We start from the raw sequence: 8598 nt of genomic DNA, 5'->3' as shown, positions 1-8598 counted from the left end.
ATGATGTTAGCTGGTCATTTTGTAGATTTGTTTATGTGGTTGCTTTACAGTGTCACTGGTCTATGTACTTAGGTCTGTTTTTGTAGTGGCTGGTAGTGGTCTTTCCTTTCCATATTTAGTGGTTCCTTTAGGAGCTTTTGTAGGCATGTCTGGTAGTAACAAATTTCCTCAGCTTTTGTCTCTTTGAAAAGTATCTTATTTCTGTCTTCGCTTACAAAGCTTACTTTGGCTGGATATAAAATTCTGGGTTGCAATTTCTTTTCTTTAATAATGTTGAATATTGTCCCCCAATCTCTTCTGTCTCATAGGGTTTCTCCCGAGAGATCTGCTGTTAGTCTGATGGGCTTCCCTTTGCAGGTGACCTGACCTTTCTCTTTAGCTGCCTTTAACTTTTTTTTTTTTCCCCAACCTGGGAGAACCTGATGATTGCGTTTCTTGAAGAGGACTTCTTGTGAAGTATCTTACTGGGGTTCTCTGCATTTCCTGAATTTGAATGTTGGCCTCTCTAGCTAGGTTGGGGAAGTTCTATATGTTTTCCAAGTTTCTTACTTCTCCTCGTCTCTTTTAGGGACACCAATGAGTCGTAGATTTCATCTCTTTACATAATACCATATTTCTCGTCAGTTTTTTTCGTTCCTTTTCATTCTTCTTGCTCTATTCTTGTCTGACTGTTTTATTTCAGAAAGCTATTCTTCATGCTCTGAGATTCTTTCCTCTGCTTGGTCTATTCTATTATTAATACTTGCGATTGCAATATGAAATCATTATAGTGTGTTTTTTTAGCTCTATCAGGTTGGTTACATTCTTTTCCATACTGGCTATTTTGTCTGTCTCCTCCTGCAATGTTTTGTCTCGATTTCTATCTTCCTTGGATTGGGTTTTGATTATCTTCATTCCTATCCATATTCTGATTGCTATTTCTGTTACTTCAGCTTTCACAGCCTGGTTCAGAACCCTTGCTAGAGAGGTGCTGTGGTTGTTTGGAGGAAAGAAGGCACTCTGGCTTTTTGAGTTGCCAGAGTTCTTGCATTGATTCTTTCTGATCTTTGTGTGCTTTTCTACCTTCAATCTTTGAGGTTTCTGATCTTTGGATTTTTGTTTTCTGTTTGTTTGTTGTTGTTTTTGTTGTTGTTGTTTCTTTTATCTTATTTGATGATCTTGTGGGTTTGATTGTAGTATAAAGTAGATTCAGCTGACTTGGCTTTGTTTTTGGAAGATTTTAGGGGGAAACACTCAGCTCCAAACTCCTGGACTGTGTGCTTCTAACTCTGGGGAACTTGTTTTGGTCCCTGACTTTGTTGTCTGGCTCCTTGAGGTTAGAAATCCACTGTGTTGGGAGGCCAAGTTGCAGCAGCTACAGCAGAGTGCTAACAGGTGCCAGGGTGCCTGCCTCCTTGCAGGCATTCACCATGGTGGCAGAGGGAACACAGCTAGAGGGTATGGGGGGCCCTGCTGGTGACTATGTGCATGGTCAGGCTGAAGGTGGAGTTGGTTTGGGGGCAGGGTTCTGTGGGTGCAGATTTGGGAGCATTCTCTGTGCCCTGCAAGCAGGTGTGGTCACTCAGAAAATGGGAGGATCTGCTGTTCTCTGCACAGTGTTAGCACAAGGGTGGGTCAATGGCAGGAGTAGGTCTGGCTGGCTCTGTGCCTACCTAGGCTTTATCTGCAGTGGCAGTTGGTGGGGAGAAGAGGTGTGGACTGCACTCCCACCCACTGGTGGGGCAAGGAAAGCAAAACCTGCCAGTGCAGACACATGCCAGCAAAGTGATGTGGGGAGTAGCCATGGGCCCTAGGGTAGCTGCAGTTTGGGAAGGGAGCATGTGGGCTGGTTGGTGGCCATAGGGGACACCCTACTGGAACTCTCTGCCAGTCAGACATGGTTCACCAGCGCAGAAGCTCTGGTGCAGGGCCCCCAATTCTGCCATGCTAGCAGGTGTGGACAGGCTGGAGCCCTGGAATATGCCAGCAGACCAAGGGGTGCTCAGATTGGAGCAGTCCCTTCTGATGGGCAAGACTGTCCTGCAGAGTTCAGGTCTGACAGTTTCCCTAGGGTTAAAGTCTCCCATGGAAGCAAGTCGAGCCTAGGGGGATAACCATTCCATTCCAGGCCATGCTCCACTACAGACAATCTTGCAGTAAACCATCTGGGCTCCACCTTAGTTGGCTTGCTGCCCCTACCACTTCTTTAAGCAGCTCTGCCTGCCAACTGAAGTGTCCCTGGTGGTCAAGGGGTCTCCTCCTGCTGGGGTTTCAGAGGTCTGTGGCAAGAGTGAGTTGCTACTTGCCAGTTCAACTCACCTGTTCCCCCTGAGCCGCAGGGACCCAAGAATGAGTCCTGGTTCATGATAGCCTTGTGCAGTGTACCCAGCTTTCTCTCCCTTCAGCCCAGCTTCTGTGTCTTCCTTCCATCCCCTCTTAGTGCTTTACTTCCAAAGATCTGTTAGGAGCATGCAAGTCATCTTGGTCCCTCCCTGGGAGCTGTCCCCCCAGGCTGTGTCTAGTCAGCCATCTTGCCCTCCCTCCTTACATTTTTAAATGATTGAAAAAACCCAAAAGAAGAGTGATATTATAAATCCATAACATTATAAGAAAATCAAATTTCAATGTCCATAAAGTTTTCCTGCAACACAGCCACACTTACTTATTTACATATGCTCTATGACTACTTTTTTGTTATAATAGTAGAGTTTAAAGTTTCAACAGAGACCTTGTGGTCTGTAAGGCACCTAATATGTTTACTATCTGGCCTTCCAAAACAGTTTGCTCAATCTTGGGCTAGGGAATGAAAATCTATTAAGTGGGAGGGACCAAGATCTCATCTTGAAGGAAAAGAGGAAAACTGATGAGGGTTTGGGAAGAAAGGATTTATCAAAAACTGGAAAGAATGTCAACAAAGAGAGCTTGGAACTATTTGCATTTCAATGAATGCCATGGATCATAACTATGAGAAGCTTTTAAGATTCCTTAAAAGCTCATCCTAGTTTTGGACAGCTCTGTAAAAATTATGCTCACTATACAAGAAATATAAGACTCTTGTAGTTTCTGCAGAATTGGTCGTAGTTCTACTACTTGGGACAAGACAGAACAGGTCTAATTTGTCTTTCATGTGACAGACTTTCAAATATTTGAAGACAAATGTCAAGTCCCCCTGAGTCTAATTATATTGAAAAGAAAAAAATATATAGGAAAGAGAAAAATAGGGCAATTGGTACATGTCAGTGATTAATGAAGCCTCACGCATTGAAACAGACTTCTTTTATACCTCCTACAGGCTAACCACATTACAATGACTATGAAAAACAATTCTCAAACAAGTTCAGGATTGGCAATTGCTTAGATTTAGAGACAAGGATGGAGAGTAAGAGAGGCCACATGACTTCTATCTTCCCTTAGTAGTTACAGATGTCAAATTACTGATGTTGGTAGCAAATGTAAACCAAAAATAAAATGATAAGCCCTTCAACCATCTGAATGGACCCATCCTCTCAGCAAAGGCATTCCAAAGTTAACCTGAAAAATTAGTTCAGGCTATGATCGGAAGGGGGAGCTGGACATGCCTCATTATACTCCCTTCTCTTTTGAAACTAGTGATAAAACAGACTCTCTAAGTCTGATAAGAAACATTTACAATCTACTCTCTCTAAAGCCTGCTACCTGGAGGCATCATCTGCATGATAAAACTTTGGTCTCCACAACCCGTTATCTTAACCCAGACATTCTTTTCTATTGATGATAACTCTTTCACCCAATTGCCAATCAGAAGACCTTTAAATCTACCTATAACCTAGTAGCCCTGCTCTGAGTTGTCCTGACTTTCTTAACTGAACCAATGTATGTCTTACATGTATTTGTTGATGTATTATGTCTCCCTAAAATTAATAAAGTCGAGCTGTACACCAGCCATTTTGGGTACATGTCATCACGACCTCCTGAGGCTGTGTCATGGGCAAGTCCTTAACCTTAGCAAAATACACTTTCTAAACTGATTGGGACCTGTCTCAGATACTTTTGGTTTACACACACAAAAAAAAGGCCTGCCAATTCTTGGGGTAAAAGAAGGGGGAAAAAAAAAACCCATAGAAGTTACTTGGAAAGTTGTTGAGAGACAATACACAAATAAAAGGCTCCCAGAAAATTTCCAAGACACACAGCATTGTCAAGAAAAAGTTGCTGAAGACTTGAACATGCACAAAAAAAGTGGAGTATTGGGTGCGCCTAGCTGACCTTTTAGGATTATCTAGTTCCATGGGGGTATACTTCTTTGACCTCTGTTGACTTGGTTACATTATTAGTTCTGCAGGGGTAGAAGTTAAATGATGGAAAACTGAAGTCATGCAGATGTCTCTTGTCCATAGAAATGCAAAGGAATTTTGTTCAGATACAATTAATTTCCACTCTGGTAGGAAAGATAACCCGATTTTTATTGCCCTATGAGGTATTCACATGTAGATTGATATTCCCTATAGACAATTTTGTATCTATTACTACTCTATACAATATAAGATCTTAAACAGTTTTGCCTGTATTACCAAATTCACTTCAGAATTCTCATTTACATATACATGTATGTATATAGTGTGTATGCACATGTTTATCTGTTCAAATTCTTCTTTGAACTGATTTTTAACATCAACTTCTTCATAAATAGTGAATGAGGTAAAGAAAATTTTTGTCTCTTTTTATATTTGCATGTGTGCCATGTTTTTAACCATTTGAAAACATTTCTTTTAATATAAAGATTTATATCAATGTATTCACTACAAAATTATTTTAGACGTTAAGAGTAGGTTTCTTTGCAAAGTGTTGTGAACCCAAGTATCTGAGACAGGTCTCAATTTATTTTGCCAACTTTAAGAACGTGCTGGTGACACAGCTTCAGGAGGTCCTGACTAAAAGTTTTTGTGTTGATGTTAATGCTGGAGGGTATAATGAGGCGTGTCTGACCCCGTCTTCCGCCACTGCCTGAACTAGATTCTCAGGTTAACTCTGGAATGCCTTTGGCTGAGAGGAGGGATCCAATGAAATGGTCGGGTCATTTTATTTTTGGTTTACACTCTTTTTAATGTATTCATTTATGCTGATTGCATCAGGAAGGAAGTCTGGAGAGGACACTAATGTGTCTCAACCAACTGTAGTGTCTTCTGATGGTTCCCAGGAGAGTTGCACAGCTTAGACTTGCATAGCGCCAAAAAGCTATGGCATGTAGAACTCTTTCATTGTATACCTTGGTTGTCTATCCTTTAGTAGCCCTAAATTCTGCTTTTGAATTAGGAAGACTTTCTGAACTACATACCTTATGGCTGAAGAAACATCAAGGCAATGTATTTTTAAGAAAAGTAGCACCCCATAAGTAGACCTAATTTAAACCCTGCCACTAGCCAGTTTTGTAATCTTTGCCTATGCCCTTCATTTCTCTATTTTATATTGTTAAATAAGCACATTATTACCTACATCACCATGCTTTAAAGAAAATTTATAGACATAAACCAAGTAAATGTTGAAATTTATAAATAAGTGCATAAACCAAATGAACTTTTATTCAATCCATTCATTAATTTATTCCATTTTAGTGCCTACTGTTATAGTGTTCTTTATCTCTGCCAAGGTAAATCTCAAAAGGATTTCCTTTTTTCCAGGACATCCTTATCTGTTGTACTATACTCCTTGCAAGGGTCTGTACATCTGACCCATCTCCCAGTCTTCCCAAATTTTGAAGTCCTTTTCCAGTACCTTCAGTCATCAGCAAAATGCTTTATATCCTCATAAATTTGTTTCCTTCTTTTTTTGCTCTTACTGAAACCCAGCTCTTCCTTAAAACTACTGTGGCCCTTTTAGGTGGTTGCTATTTTCGCTCCTATATTTTCTCTACCCTTGGAGGTGGGGTAGTTCTTTCTCCTTCTCATCGCCATTTCCAGATCACTTTCCCTCTTCTCTCCCTAATATTTTCCATTTTTGATGCTCCTATTTTGAGGTAATGCCACCCACTATCTCTCCTGGTTGTGATCATCTGATGCCTAAGTCAATTCCCCTTGTTCACAGAAGAATTAGCTCTGGCTCAGTGTCATTCTCTTCAGCATGCTTCTGTTCTAATTTTTGAAGATTTTAATAAACATATAGATGATTTTTCTACCTCCCCATTCTTTCAATCACTTGAATTTTGATTCTCTAATGACTTTATCTTTTACCACGTCTCAGCTACTTACCATCATTGTTATAGACCAGTGGTTCTCAACTACAGGCAATTTTGCTTCCAAGAGAACATATGGGAATGTTTGGAGATGTTTTTGATTGTCATAGCTGGTAGGTGCTACTGGCATTTAGTGAGTACAGGATAGGGAAGCTGCTAAATATCCTATAAAGCACAGAACAGTCCCTTACAACAAAGAATTTTCCAGCCGCAGATGTCAATGGGGCTGAGATTGAAAACTCTCCCTTACAGGCCTTGTTTATAATGAATACGCCCCTCCACAATCACAGTTTCAAGCCTCTCACTTTGACTTCCTTTACAAAAGAAACAGAAAAGATCTCTCTTCTCATTACAGAAAAGCTCCTCAAAAGGATGGATTATATGTGCTGGCTCCTTTTTTCTCTTCTCATTTTTTTTTTGCATGAATCTACTTTAAAATAGGCTTTCCGACACCATACTCCATCTAAACTGGTCTTGCCATGATCATAAAGAATGTCCACATTGCTAAATCCAAGAGTCACTTATTAATCCTCATCATACTTGACCTATCAGCAGCATCTGAGACAGCTGATTATGCCTACTTCTTTTTTTTTTTTTTTTTTAGACAGAGTCTCTCTCTGTCACCCAGGCTGGAGTGGTGCATTCTTGGCTCACTGCAACCTCCTCTACCTCCTGGGTTCAAACGATTTTCCTGCCTCAAGCCTTTTGAGTAGTTGAGATTACAGGTGTGCACTACACCCAGCTAATTTTTTTTTTTTTTTGAGATAGAGCCTCGCTCTGTCGTCCAGGCTGGAGTACAGTGGCACGATCTCGGCTCACCACAAGCTCCGCCTCCCGGGTTCATGCCATTCTACTGCCTCAGCCTCCTGAGTAGCTGGACTACAGGCACCCGCCACCACGCCCGGCTAATTTTTTGTATTTTTAGTAGAGACGGGGTTTCACAGTGTTAGCCAGAATAGTCTCAATCTCCTGACCTCATGATCCACCCGTCTCAGCCTCCCAAAGTGCTGGGATTACAGGCATGAGCCACCGTGCCCAGCCAATTTTTGTATTTTAATAAAGACGGGGTTTTGCCATGTTGGCCAAGCTGGTCTCGACCTCCTGACCTCAGGTGATCCACTCATCTCAGCCTCCTAAAGTTCTGGGATTACAGTCATGAGCCACCATGCCCACCCCATGCCCATTTGTTGTTTGCACATTCTTCCCTTGTTCAGACATCACCCTCCTGATTTCCCTTTTACCTCACACGCTACTCTTTCCCAGTCTCTACAGATTTCTTCTCATCTCCTGAAGGCCTTAATTTTTGAGTGCCTCAAGGCTTGGTGGAGTCTCGTGATTTTAAATACATGTATATGCACATGTGTATCATTCTTCAAATTCTTCTTTGAACTGATTTGTAACGTCTTATCAACTTCTTCATTAGTGAATGAAGTAAATAAAACTCTTGTCATATCTTTTTTGTATTTCTGTGTGTGTGATGTTTTGAACTCTTTGAAAACATTTTTCTCTTAATAATATAAAGACTTGTATCAGTGTATTGTCACTACAAAATTCTTTTAGACATCGGAGTTGGTTTCTTTTCAAAGCACTTGTGAACTCACAAGTAAGTGAGACAGGTCTCAATCAATTTAGAGAGTTTATTTTGCCGAGGTTAAGAAGGCACCTATGATACAGCCTCAGGATGTCTAGACAACATGTGTCCAAGGTGGTCAGGGTACAGCTCGCTTGTATATATTTTAAGGAGACATGAGAGTTGTCTGTATTTTGGCAACTACCAAGTATATTCCTCTCCCTTGAGCCTCAAACTGATAAGCCCAGATGTATAATCCAAATGTTCACTTGGATGTCTCATAGGTGCTGTGAACCTCAAACACACAAAATAGAGCTCCTGGTCTCCACTTTCCTCAAAAGCTATCTCCATAAAACTCCATCCCAGGTAGTGGCATCTCCATGTTTTTGGTTGCTTAGACCAAAATCTTGGAGTCATCATGGATTTCTTCCTTTCACAACATGAATCTGTTACATCAGCAAATTCTGCCAGCTCTGCCTTGAGAATATATCTATGATTCAAACACCTCTGATCACCTTTACTACAATTGCCCTGCACTAACTCACAGTCATCTCCTGTGAATTACTACAGTAGTAATCTCCCTGCTTGCCTCCTTCTTCCCCGACATATTCTCTAGTTGCCAGTGTGATCCTTCTGACACAGCTCAAATTTCTCCGATAGCTCCCCATTTCATACGGTGTATAAGCTAGAGCCTGGTAAGGCATCTATGATCTACCCCTTCACTTCTCTGAACTCACCTCCTACTATTCTCTCGCTCACACTGACCTCCTTGCTGCTCCTTGAATAGGTGCACCACACTTCCACCTCAAAACCTCTACAGCTGCTGGTTCCTTGACTTTGA

Source organism: Pongo pygmaeus, chromosome 7 (genome assembly GCF_028885625.2).
Source record: "Pongo pygmaeus isolate AG05252 chromosome 7, NHGRI_mPonPyg2-v2.0_pri, whole genome shotgun sequence".
NCBI classification, from domain to species: Eukaryota; Metazoa; Chordata; class Mammalia; order Primates; family Hominidae; genus Pongo; species Pongo pygmaeus.
The sequence above is the reverse complement of the archived record's forward strand: the minus strand, read 5'-3'. Positions refer to the sequence as shown.